Here is a 12,897-nt window from a genome sequence, read left to right on the forward strand (position 1 = left end):
TAAGGGTATTTGCCCCCCTTGCAGAACTGGAACTGCTTGTCTTGTCCAACAATTTGAAATGCATTAAATCAACAGGTGCCTCAGTGTGGCGGAACATACGCTGTGTGTCCTCTGAAAAAACCCTATGGCCTCATGTGCGGTGGTGGAGGGAGTTTCAGTGGTAGTGTTGTACTGCAGGCAGGTGCTATGTGCTTGGATGTTCACTTTATAATTATTCCATTACACTGTACACTGAAGTGTTTTTCACTTTTGTTTTATGTATATTTTATAATAAGAAAGTGCAGGTATATGTTCTCTAAAAATTCAAAGACATTAATCATGTACACTTTTAGAAAAAAAGCATGCTTTACACAAGTCAATATAGAAGGCTATCATCAAAAGATATATTTTAATTCAATGGTATTTTAAGTTTTTAATATATACACATACATGCATACTCACAGGAAGGTGTCTAGAAGGGTAAGCACAAAAAATTAATAAAGATACTTTCTGGGCAGTGGTTTATTTTTCAGATGTATGTTGGTATTCATGTGTCCATGTGAACATTAAATTCTTATTTTGGCTTTCTACTACAGTAATCCTACATGCAGCGTTTTCTATAACTTTTCATATTTATTATGATGAATTTTTATGGCCTTTCCTGGTTTACAGTGTGCTAAGAATCCAATCACTCTTGGTTGGTGCTCTGTGCTCATTTACGGGACCAGGACAAACAGGAATCCTGACCCACAGTGGAGTGGAGAGTGTTTGTTGGCTTTTGGCTGATGGGGTCACTGACTCGGAGCCACCTGCTCCTTGGATGGCACAATGCTTCCCTGGCAGCCCGCTGGGAGGTGCCAGTCCAGGCTCCTCTCCTCTGCCTCTCTCTGGCTTTGCTTCTTCCTGCCTAGACACAGCCATTGACCATATGTCCTCATAAGGCCGATCCCATCACCAAATTCCTGCCCAGCAATTGTGAGGTCTGCAGGTCGTTACTGCCACCTTCTAGGTCTGGTCATAAGCCGGACTTCTCTGTGGCCTTGGTTTCTGCCTCTGTGTACCTTCTGCATAGTCTCTTGGGCAGTGCTTTTAAGGGAGAAGACCAGGTTCCACATCTGCCCCCAGGCAGGGAAACTTTGACCCTGGCTGCTTCAAAGGGAGGGGAGGGTGCACTGGATTCTTCTCTGCATCACCCCCTCTTGCCTGGGAACAGAGCCATTATGCTTTGGTCTGTGTCCTAATGTGAAAACCACATGAACTGCTGTGTGCCCCAGCCACTGCCTCTGGGCTGTACATATTTGTTGTCTGAGTCCTTGAGCTGGGTGACCACTCTGCCCCTGTGGCCTATGCTGCCCCTCCTCTGCCCTTGGTGCTTGTGGGAGTCTAAGGAGCTCTGCTTAGGATGCCCGGATGAGGGGCACCGCACTCTATCCAGAAGAAAGGGGAGCAGTGGTACGTACACAATCACAGTGGTCACCACGCTTTAGGTTAGGAAGCTCCTAGCAAGGGGCGAAGCTAAAAGTCATTTCGAGTTAGCTTCGGAAAGCGTGGCAAGTACAGAAAAGTGGGCACCTTAGACTTGTAACTCCAACAATACCAGGCAGAGCAACTTATTACTGAAAATGAGTTTACCACCAGGTCTAGCACAGGGCCTGAATGTCATAAAACATGAGGCATAAACAGTGGGAGACGTGCGCCCTGCAATCAGGCTGGAAAGGAAGTTTTAGGGTGGCTGTAAACTCTTTCTATACTTCTTGGGCCACGTCCCAGTGATGGTGGGTGGGGAGCCTTCAGCCAGGAACCAGGTGGGAAATCCAGTCCAGAAGGTCTTACTCCTCTGCCAGCAAAGACAACTCTTGTGTCTCTGAAAGTCAGCAAGCACCTCCATGCTACTAAAATGGGCAAAATCAGGGCTAACTCTTGGGAAGCATCAGAGTCATCCTATTTTCTCATCCTGGACCATGAGGGTAATTCTAAGAAGACCATCTGACCTTTTCTCCCTTCTATCCTCCCTTCCTCTTCTTCCTTTTCTCTCTCCTTCCTCCACCTCCTTTCTCTCCCTCATTCCTCTCTTCTTGTACTCCTTTCCTCCCACCTAACCACCATCAGACCACCCTGTGTGAAATGATACATTTCCAAGACGGAGGAGCCATGGCCCCTTGAGAAAGGCTCCATCCTGCAGAGGCCCAAGTCCAGCACAGAGGGATGAGGAGCCAGCCTGAGCTGGTGTCTCAGGCAGGCAGGTTTAACTGGAGTTTTTGGTGGAGGTGGTGGAGGCAGATGACCAGGTAAGGCAAAAAAGAAAGATGAGCAGAGAATAAAGGGCCAGTAATTTACAATGAGTGACTGCCAGTCATAAACAGCCTCCTCAAAGCTTACACAGCCTCTCAAAATAAAAAGAAAGAAAGAAAGAAAGAAAGAAAGAAAGAAAGAAAGAAAGAAAGAAAGAAACTTGCTAGGGCTCTGATTTCCACAGAGATAAAGAATTACCTATTTGACCAAAAATTACTAGACAGCTTTATGATTTTTTTTTTTTTTTTTTTTGTACCAGGGATTGAAATTCACGACCTCACGCTTGCCAGACAGGTGCTTGTGCTGCTGAGCCAAACCCTCAGCTTTATGATTTAATCTAGAAAGAATTTGCCTGAGAAAAAAGCCAATACCCAGTAAAACTGATCGGGAACTGGGGCAATGGAAGCCTGGTCATATAAAGCTTTGGTGGCAGCCATGCCTTGAGCCAACTCTCCTCTGATCTTTACTGGCACACAAACCAATAAACACCACCCTCTCTTTTTTGCTCAAGACATTTGAAGTTATATTTATACCATGTATACACTAAAGAATTCTAACTAATAGAAGAGAAAACAGGCCATGCTGGGGAGGGGAGGAGCTGGCTAGGCCATGCTCAGCCACGCTTACTTATCCACATGTGTCTCTGCATCAAGAATCATTTTTATGGCCAGGCGGGTGGCTCATACCTGTAATCCCTCCTCAGGAGGCTGAGGTGGGAGGATCGTTGTGAGTCCAAGACCAGCCTGGGTTACAAAGTGAGCTTAAGGCCAGCCTGAACTGCATAGCGAGACCTCATCTCAAAAAAAAAGACAAAAATAAGTATCATTTTTATCTGGCGAACTTTCCCCTGGCCCTCCAGAGTAGTTAGATCCTTGGCCATTCAGTCTTCTAAGATCCCTTAATCATACCTTAAAATACTTTCAACAATTAGAGTTGTACTACTTGTTACTTTTTGTGACTTTCACAAGCACACGAAATAGATTTTTTTGTTCATCTTACTATTGCTAGCGCCCCATACAGTGTGTGGTAGGCTGTAAGTTCTCAAAAAGGTGCATCAAAAGTTTTTAAAAGACTCTGGTCATTCACTAGAAGAGTGGGCATCATGTGAGGGCCTAGAGGACTGTGAATCAGAAGTGCTGGACTGTGTTAGGCTCATCTTAGTGCCATAAACCGGGCTCAGCTCGGTGGTTAGAGGGCTTGTCTAGTACGGGCAAGGCGCCCAGTTAAACCCTCAAACTGAAGACATAAATCTTAATCACACATAGCAACAGAGTTATTTCTTCCCTGCCTTAGTAGTTCAGGCTGCTGTAAGGAATCACCATGAGTGGACCAGCTTGCAAGCAACAGAAATGTACTGCTCATATAGCTGGAGGTTGAAAGTCTAAGATCAAGGTCCCAGAAAATGTGATACCTAGTAAGAGCCCAGGCCCTAGACAGCTGTCTTTTGTTGTGAAATCATGTGCTGACTCTCTGTTCTTTTTTAAATAATGTACCAATCCCATAGATACATACGGGGCAAGGTCCATCTGGGGGCTTTGCTGGAATCAGGGCCCTGCACCAACCCCATTCACCTCCAAAGGCCTTGACCCCTTCACATCATCACAGTGGAGACCAGGCTTTGACACATGAATTTGAGGATGGGGATTACCGACATTCAGATGACAGCATTCAGAACTATGTGACATTTCTGTGTCAGCAAGCACTCTACTGTGCCTCCTCCCTCCAGGTCCCGAAGAAGGAGCCTTCACTTTCAGATGCATTGCTAGCCTTTGTGTCAGGATTAAGGAGGAGCAGTGGACTGAGGATGCCTTTGTATGTGGGAGCGACACAGGTCATCCCCATGCACAAGTCAAGCCTGTGTGCCTAATGACTGGGGGCAGAAAGCAGTAGACTCCAAATGGTAGGAATGACTCTTGATGTTTCCCACAGCATGGTGCAGGGCACCAGCAGGACCCCTGGGGAGGGAGGGGACACAGTGTGGTGAAAAGTCAGGATAAACGTGAGAGTGGTATTTTCAAGGAAATCAAGCCCCGAGTAACTCAGTGGCAGGAGCAGACAGTGGGGAGGATGAGAAAAGCTGGGCCCCTGAATGGTGCCCCCAGTGTTACATCAAGGAGGTGGCAGCGACTTTTGCAGGTCACAGGAAATGTAAAAGTTTTGATGAGGCAGGACATAGGATTTAAGTTGCTCAGGGTCACAGCAGCACAGCATACAGTGGCCTGCGGGGGTACAACGCACAGTGGGGCAGTTGTAAGAAGTCCAGCAAGGGCCACTCTAGCCTCCCAAAACAGTACCATCACCAAGGCTCCCCTGACAGGTCACAGAGGAGGTCTCCCTGCAAAGGTACTGCAAGGATTTGCTAAGTTTGTGTTAGCCACGGCTGGGTTGAATGCCCTGTCCAATGTATGTCTACTTAGAACTTCAAAGTGTTACTGAGACTTGAGAATTATTTTTCTTTGCAAACGTAATAAGTGAGTCAAGATAGGGTCACAGAGGATTAGGGAGAGCCCTTACCGTATAGAACAGACAGCGTTTCAACTGGATTCTTCTTACCAGAAGATAAGGACACAGGATAGCACAGGCAGAGCCTGAAGCCCTGCATCTGCAAGCCGAGTGACACCAAGAACTGCCAAGTGGTGCCAGAGACCGGAGGAGGCAGGGTCAGGGTCTTTCTGGAGCCTTTCCTGGGATCAGGGCCCTATGGACTCCTTGATACTGGGCTTCTGGACTCCAGAGCTATGAGAGAATCAAGTCTATGGTTTTTGAGACAGCCAGCATGTAGGACTTTGTCACCGCTGTCCCAGCACATGAATGCAAATCAGGAGTAAGGAGAAACTGATTTCTTTTGGATTAAACATGGCCACCTCTTGGTTCCTGCTCAAAGGATTTTTGCATACTTTGTCTGAGTGTCAGCTCTTGCCTCACTTAAAACTGATCTCCCTCTAGTTTTTCCGTTGCTGGGATCATGTGCATTGGTTGGAATCTTCAGGTGAGAGCTACGGGGAGAGGCCTGAAAGTGGAGCTGGTCATAAAGCAAGCTGAAGGGTTTGTATCCCTACCCACAGGACTGCGTAGGGGACAATTGACAGAGAGAAACGTGCACTGGCTTGTAGCTCAGCCAACACTCCCTGAAGATGATGCACATAATGCTGTACAAGATACCAGAGGGATGGGGTTAAACGCTGCTACTGCCAATGGCCAAGTGGTGGCAGGGGATGGTGATGTGGCATGGACAGTATGGTGGTGAAAGCGGTGCTTTTCTCCTAATGATCCTGTAAGTAGCACTATTATTATGTATGCCTTGTAGATAAGAAGGTCAGGCAAGAAATTAAATAGCTCACGCAGGAACACGGAGACTGCAGGTGGCAGAAGCAAATCACAAGTGGATCTCAGGGAGCTGACAGCGATGCTGTCAGGGGCCAGGCTGGTGGGAGAGTGGGGGCTGAAGGCTGTTGTTTTCCTGACAAGTCTAAGAGGAACTGGCTAAATCTCCTGCAAAGGAAAGGACAGGGGATGAGGAAGTGGGTCTGAGTGTGCAGACACCTGCTCTGAGAAGTTTGGAGGAGAAAGGGTGGGAAGAGAGGGCCATGGTCACTGGAGGGGAGCTAGGCTTCACATAAGGTGATCTAGGATGAGTCGCTCATTGCAGTAAGCACTTTCGAGCCAACTGAAAGGATCTCAAGGAGACAGAGAGATGGATGGTACAGGACAGAGGGGACCCTGAACAGCTGGGTTTGGGAGTTGGACTTTTCAGGAATGGTTCTTCATTTTATCAGGAAGGAAAAGTATGTAAGACTGCGTTAGTTGGGTCACAAATTATAGTCAGAGCTCCTGATGATTTCTTGCACTGATAGCCTTCATGTATAAAGGAGTGTGGTAACTTGCCCAAGGCCCTATATCTCATAAGTGGTGACACTTGGTTTGGGGGCCATAGACCCATGGAACCAAAGTCCACCCCGAGTCTCTCTCAACCCCCTATTACCCACAGATTCCAAAAAAGAGCTACAGAGAGAGGAGTGATAATAGATTATTCCCATGGGTAATTTAAAATCTAAAATGTTACCAAATAGAAATTTCTAGTGGACATTAGTCCAGAAAAGTCTAATCTGTGTTCTGTTGATAGCTTTGCAGCGTATGTGCATTACTGAGCAAATCTAATTCTGCTGACCAGCGAGAAAGAAATAATTTCAACAGCTCATTGTGGCTGCACCCACTTTTAGCTCCAAGAGCTTCTGCTGCCTCAGCTGGAGGGGGCCAGGGACCCGAATGCACAGGCAGTGCTCCGTTCCTGGAGCCGGGGACTCCTTCATGTAGTGAGCAGCCTTCGTCTAGTCCCAGGAGGCATTGCATCCAGTGTGGGTACAAAGTTGGCCTTTTTCCTGTGGCCTCCTTAGGCAGACAAGAGGACTTCTTCATTCAGGGCTCAGTGAAAGCGAAAACAGCAGAGGGACCAGAACTCATGTTTCAAGGTTGAAGGTCATCTAGAAAGTTGACATAAGTAAACCCAGCCTCTCACAGGTGACATCACCAGTTGCAGTGCTGGTCTGTGTACCCTGCTCCTAGGAAGACTTCCCTAGAGGAATAGGAGCTGGCTTCCCCTGGCACTGTGCTTTCTCCAGCCCACATGCTAGGAGCTCTATTTGTAACTGCAGGGAACCATCCTCCTCTATACTTTTGAGCTGAATGTTCTGTATGTTTGACAGTAGCAAACTGTAGGTGCTCAGTATTTGCTGAAAGTCAAAATGAGAGATTATAGAAAAATGAATGCTTATAAGTGGGGTAACAGACTATTAGACCTGGGAAGTCTTTAGATAAATGGGTGGCTCTGAAGGATGCCAATTATTTACTCCCATTTCTCCATGGTGGAGAATGCTGCCCATACATGGTAGATATTGGAGACAACTGTGGAATCAATCAGCTAAAAACCTTGTTGCATGAATGGTGAGACTGAATCATAGAGCTCTACTCTGCTGTGCTCCTGGAAGAAAGGACTTGGCATTTTCAGTCCTTTTCCAGTTGCTGAGCAGAGACTCAGCTCAGCTCAGCTCACAGCAGTTGGTCAATGAATACCCTCGGCATAACAGAAAGGTCAGGGCCTTATGGAAGTAAACAAGATGCAGAGAAAAATGCTGAATCCTTCCCTTGAGGACACCCTGAACTGGTGTGGGAAAAGTCAATAGGACAGGGAGAGCATGTGAGATAGCCCTGGTTTGAGTGGTGAATTGAAGATGAGGGGGTAGCTTTGGGCGACCAGGGGGAGTGTTTCTCTAGTATAGTGGTTCTCTGCATGTCTGCACAATACAGCCAGCCTGGGACATGGGTCCCAGACCCAAATGCCCAGTCTGCACTGTCTGGGAACTGATGGACCTGCTCTAGCATGGGGCCTCCATCTTTTTTAAGCTTCCAGAATATTCACGGCTGCCTTATCTGGTCCTATGAGAACATGGAGGCAGAAGGCAGTTTCACGAAAAACAGCACCAAGGTTGGAAAGGGAGCTCTGTCCAAGTTCTGGAAACCAGAGGAAGCAGGCTGGTGACAACGAAGGGCCACCTTTTTAGTCAGTTCATGCACTCAGAACCAGGAAAACACACAGAACGGCAGCGCAGGTCATGAGCCAGAGAACAGAGTTCCAGAGGAGCACGGACTCCTGCAAAGACATGAGGCCTGTACAAGTTCCTGGAATGAGACTCTAAGGCAGAAGGCAATTGAGCCCGGCTGGGGAGCCCAGACGCTGAGCTGAGGAGTGGGGATGTGTGGGCCTGTGCTAGAGGCTAAGCAGGAGATGCTCCCAAGCAGAGATGAGGGCCACAGGGCACACGGAGACACAAGGACCTGCATGAGCTCTACCAAGAGCGCTCAAATTCACACGCGCAAACATACACACGCTTCTGCGCCCGCTGCGCCCCTGGCGGCCTCGGCCTCCTAGATATTGGCGGGGACAGCAGGGCTGAACCCCAAACCAACTAAGAGGCCCCTCCCCGCCGCGCCCCTACACAGACTTGCGCAACAGGCGGCGGCTCAGGCGGGTGCGGCGCGCCGGGCGGGGGAGCGGGAAGGGGTGTGTCCCTGCTGCGCGGCGGGCGCGGAGGGCCGGGGAGGGGCGAGGCTGGAGGCGGGGCCGCGGCGCTTATAAAGTGGCCCTCCGCGGGGTCATAAACAAAAGTCGCTCGGCTGCCAGCTGGAGCTGCGGAGCGCACGCCCATCCTCTGGGCTCTTCTTGGCTCCCGCAGGCGCTGCCGGCCTCTCTAGCCACCGACTCCTTTTGCATTCTCCCAGTGCTGTAGGTAAGCTCGTCCGACGCGCGACGCGGAGCAGCGGAAAGGGGTCGCCTGTGGGGTGCTGCCCTAGCGCCTGACTCACCCTTTGTGGCCCGGTGGGCTCTAGAAGTGACAGCCCCTCAACCGCCAGTGCGGGAGCCAGACGCTCAGTGGAGGGAGGGAACTTTGGGAAGCCAGCACCGCTGGATGGAGCCTGGGGTTCGAGTGGAGAAAAAGAAAGCGGAAAACAGGTCTCTGTTCATTTTCCTACCGGCTGGAAAGCCGGGCAGGGAGCAGGGGGCGGGACGATGAGCCTGCCCAGGAACACCTGAGGGCGCTTCCAGGCGCGCTCCTCCAGGAGTCACAGGTGGCGCCGCTGACCTGTGGGTGAGGAGGGCTGAGGGGTGTGCGTACGTGTGTGTGTGGGTGTGTGGATGTGTGGATGTGTGAAGCTCCTGGGGAGAGGGCCATCGCACTGCCGGTGTAGATGGGGGTGGGTAGGAGACGGCGACGTTGGTGATGAAGTGGGCGTGGGTGTGCTTGCCTTCTAGACTGGGCTAGGGCATGTGCTTGTCCAGCCTAGGAGTGGGGCGGTGTGTGCGTGCGTGTGTGTGTGTGCGTGTGAGTATGTGTACGTGTGCGCGCGCGCGTGCTAGGGGAGGACCCGGGGTGTGTCGCGCGGCATGCGCGGGAGGTCTTATGGCTACCGTATGGGTAGAGTGCGTCCCGAGGTGGCCTAGAGCTGGCGCTGTACAGCGACGTGCGAGAAGTGGCTTGGGGAAGAAGCATCTGGCAGGCCTTGCACTAGCTGGAGCGAGAGGTGGCGTCATTTTTGCCTCTGCCCGTCCACCCTCCTTTGCTTTGCTCTCAGCCTCTCATCTCCTAGACCAGCCTCTGGCTATTGGAGCAGCAGGCAAACAGCTGGAAAGGCTAGGACTTCCCAGGGGACCCACCGAGGTCTCTGATTCAGCCTGCCGGAGAGTCGAGATTCCGGCAGGGTGTACAGAATGCAGTGGCCAGGGGAAGCTCACTGTCACCGCCTCTGTCAGATTAATAGCTGAAGCTGGGGTTTAGCAATGGCTCCCTTACCCCAGCCACCTCCCCTATTCCCCCATCTGTCACAGGCTGGCTGTCAGCCTGGCTGTGGGTCCCAAGCTCCACCTCTCTGCCTTGAGCTGGGAGGTGCCTATCAGAGGCAGTGTAGGGAAGGGGGCCTTTCCTCCCAGGTGTCCCTGTTTTGGTTCCTTTTTGCAGAGGTGATCCAGTGGCCCGGCCCCTGGGAAGCGCTTAGACAACCTTGAGATGCCTGTCAGCCTTGCTTCTCCTCACTGACCCAGTGAACCTGACACCTATGTACCCAACCCCATCCTTGCTGTGAAGGCAAGGTTTCAAAGCAAAAATTTACCAGTCTCCTCCTGCAAGAGTACCCTGGAGGCGAGAATTTACAGATGTATATTGAAAGAAGTCCCCAGCAGGAGACCTCACACTGGCATGCATTCAAGGGTTGGCCACTTGTTGGGGCAGCAGCAGGAAACACACAGTCCCCTGACTATGAGGTGGCTCAGCTAAGTCCTGGTGGGGATGACACCCCGTGTGGGGATCAGGGAGAGTGGAGAGCCTCCTAAGGGGTGTGCGTTGGGATTAGCAGCCCCACTAGCAGCCCCACCCTGCCCTATACCTTCATAGTTTGTGGGGCCCGTCTCTGACAGAGGGGTAGACTAAATGGGTGAGGAGAAGAACTTTGCCTGCCTCACCCAGGAGTCTAGCTTCTGCCCCAGGACCTCTCCTGGAGGAGACACTTAAACATGTTCAGGGTGGCTTGAGCTTGAGCAACTCCTTGACTTCTGCCCCATCCCCTTCGGACCTGGTAGGCAAAGTCCCAAGGAGGTTTAGTTGGTAGAGGGTGCACGTGCTGGGTTTGGCTTCTGGATCCTGTGTTAGGATCTCCTTCCCTGACGGAGTTCCCTCAGAGTGACAGATAGCACTGAGATTGCTAACTGAGATTGGGGCCGCGTCGGCCCCATTGAGCGGATGAAGAAACTGAGCCAGGAGAGTTCCGGGGACTTGCCTAGAATCATGTAGCTAAAAGCAGAGCAGACAGTCAGACTCCAGTCCCGAAGAGTCAGACTTCAAAGCCTTTGTGCTTTTGCATGGTAGCAGTTTGAAGCGCACTGAGAAAGCAGGCCAGGCAGGAATCAAAATTGCGGAGACTCGACCAGGAACTCTAGGCCTCAGTTTCCTGTTGTGCAAAATGAGAATAACAGACATAGTTTCGTCAGGGTATGTGGGCATCAACGGAGCTAATCCATGTAAACTGAAAATAGTACCCAGCATGTGGGGAGCACCTGAAAGTGTTGGCACAAAATGCATTTTCCAACCACCTCCTTGGCAGTCAGTGTCTGGAACTCTGTCTGAAATCACCCCGGACTGTGAAAGCACCTGCAGATGCTGGGCCTACAGCTGTGAGCAGGAGAGGCCGAGAGTGCTGTACCTGTACCCTTCAGGGCTGGTAATTAATGAATGTTTACTGAGTAGCTTTCGTCTGTCTAGCATGCCTTGTGATTCAGTGTATCAGCTCAGCTAGTTGAAACAAGCTGCTCTTCTTATTCTCAGATTAGAAGACAGAGGCCCAGGCAGGAGACTTGCCTGTTTAGAGTTGAGATAGTAGGTTCAGTAAAGTGAGGCACTCACAGGTCCAGCAGGGCCCTATAAGGCTGTGCAGAGCCTTGGGGAGTGAGCTTGGGCTTCCTTCCTGGTGGTACCCACCTTCCTAGTTTGTGCTTTCTCTCCATCTCCATCCCCATCCAGGCTGAGCTGGGCTGGCTTGCAGTCTTCGCTATGGAACTTGGTGTCCTACCATGTGCAGGCGAAGCTTGGTGGAGGTGGCTCTGTAAAGGCTGGGGGCGGGGGGGACACTGGGTCCCCACAGGAAGGGGGCTGCACAAATGCAAGGGCACTGGTGGGCATTGGTGCAGTACTGAGTTCTCCATGGTTGATGCCAGTGGGAGGAGAAACCAGTCCCTGAGAAGAGGGTTGAGAAGTCTGCCTTGGCTCTGTGGAACAGGAACTGATTACAAAATGGGGTCCCCAAACAGCCTCTTTTGACCCAGAGTCTCTGCCTTTCCCATCTAACATTTATGGAAGACCTGCCTATCTGGGTGTCACCTCCAGGCCTTTTCGGTCTAGTGAAGTGTTCCTCCCTCTGAGAGGTAGGAAGTGAGGCTTGTTAGTGGTTGAGGGCACAGTCAGGGCCAAACTCATTTTCTGTCTTAGTGTATGTTTTAAACCCACAGAGCTGTGCTTTGTAGGAGGTGGTGTGGGTTTGTGGGACCTTGCCCTCATCCCTGTCTCCAGCATCCCTATCTTAGGGAGGGTGAGTGAGTCCCTCAGAGGTAGTTAATCACACACATCTCTCAGTTGGGAACCCCTGCCCTTCCAACTTTGTCCAGAAGCTTCTCTGGCTTCCCTTTCTGCTGGGCAGCTGGGTTGGATTCCCTCTGTGGTCCCATGTGTCCTGTCACACTGGACTGTCACTGTCTGCTTTTCCACGCCCTCTTGAGATCCAAGAACCTGGCCCTTGGCAGGCACGACATTCATGTGGCTCAATAGGAGATCTACCCTTAGGAGGGAGGCAACTTGGGCCACCTTGAGTGAGGCAGACGGAGGCCATTCCAGAGGGTGGGAGTGGCAAGGCCATTTTGGGAAAGAATCTCATTATTGTGGCCAGAGTCCGATCTCCAGGACAAAGAGCTCTGTATGAGGAATCCATTTCCGTGTCCTAGGCTAACACTGGCTCTGTTTGTGTGATTTCAACAAATTATCTCAGACCATTCAGGGCAGCTCCTCTGCGTATTCTGCAGATTTATAGAACAATTTCCAGTGTGATCGGTGTCCTCTTCTGGACTTTCAGTTACTGTTTGGCCCTTTGGACAGTCATCTTGCCATTCCAATGAGTCTGCCAAAACTCTACTGCCAAGATGCCACTGAGAACCTCCAGGAAAGTCCTGTGTGTTGCGGAGAAGAGGTTGGGTCATGGCTGGATCCCCACGCCTGCCTCTTCCTACTATTGTGTTCCAGCCACTCCCCAGTCCTCACACTTCTGTGCTAGGTTGAACACACAAAAGTTCCCTGTCAGCTGCTGCTGAGGGGACCCAGGAGGGCAGGCGGCTTTGATCATACGTGATGGAACCCAGGCTCGCCTCAGCTTAGGGACCCCTTTGCTGCTTTCTCTCTCTGTATTGAACAATTCAGTGATGCCCACTCAGTATCCAGGGTTGTGCAGAGCTCTGGAACACTTGAGAAGTTTCTGGTCCAGAAGGAAGATTAGGATATGTATTCCAACGTTTTTTTCTGATTTTTTTTTTGCACT

The 12,897-nt window shown here is 50.7% G+C and overlaps 1 protein-coding gene across 1 annotated transcript in view; it reads left to right on the forward strand.

Moving 5' to 3' along the window:
- Positions 1-8,390: 8,390 nt before the first annotated feature.
- Ndrg1 (N-myc downstream regulated 1) overlaps positions 8,391-12,897 on the forward strand; it is a 47,404-nt gene continuing 42,897 nt past the window's right edge. The window contains exon 1 of the mRNA XM_003467368.5: positions 8,391-8,555. The gene's annotated coding sequence lies outside the window, so the exon portion shown is untranslated. The remainder of the gene's footprint in view (positions 8,556-12,897) is intronic.

This window comes from Cavia porcellus, unplaced genomic scaffold, assembly GCF_034190915.1.
Source record: "Cavia porcellus strain 051 isolate PalLab524CR breed Dunkin Hartley unplaced genomic scaffold, mCavPor4.1 scaffold_19, whole genome shotgun sequence".
In the NCBI taxonomy this organism is placed as follows: Eukaryota; Metazoa; Chordata; class Mammalia; order Rodentia; family Caviidae; genus Cavia; species Cavia porcellus.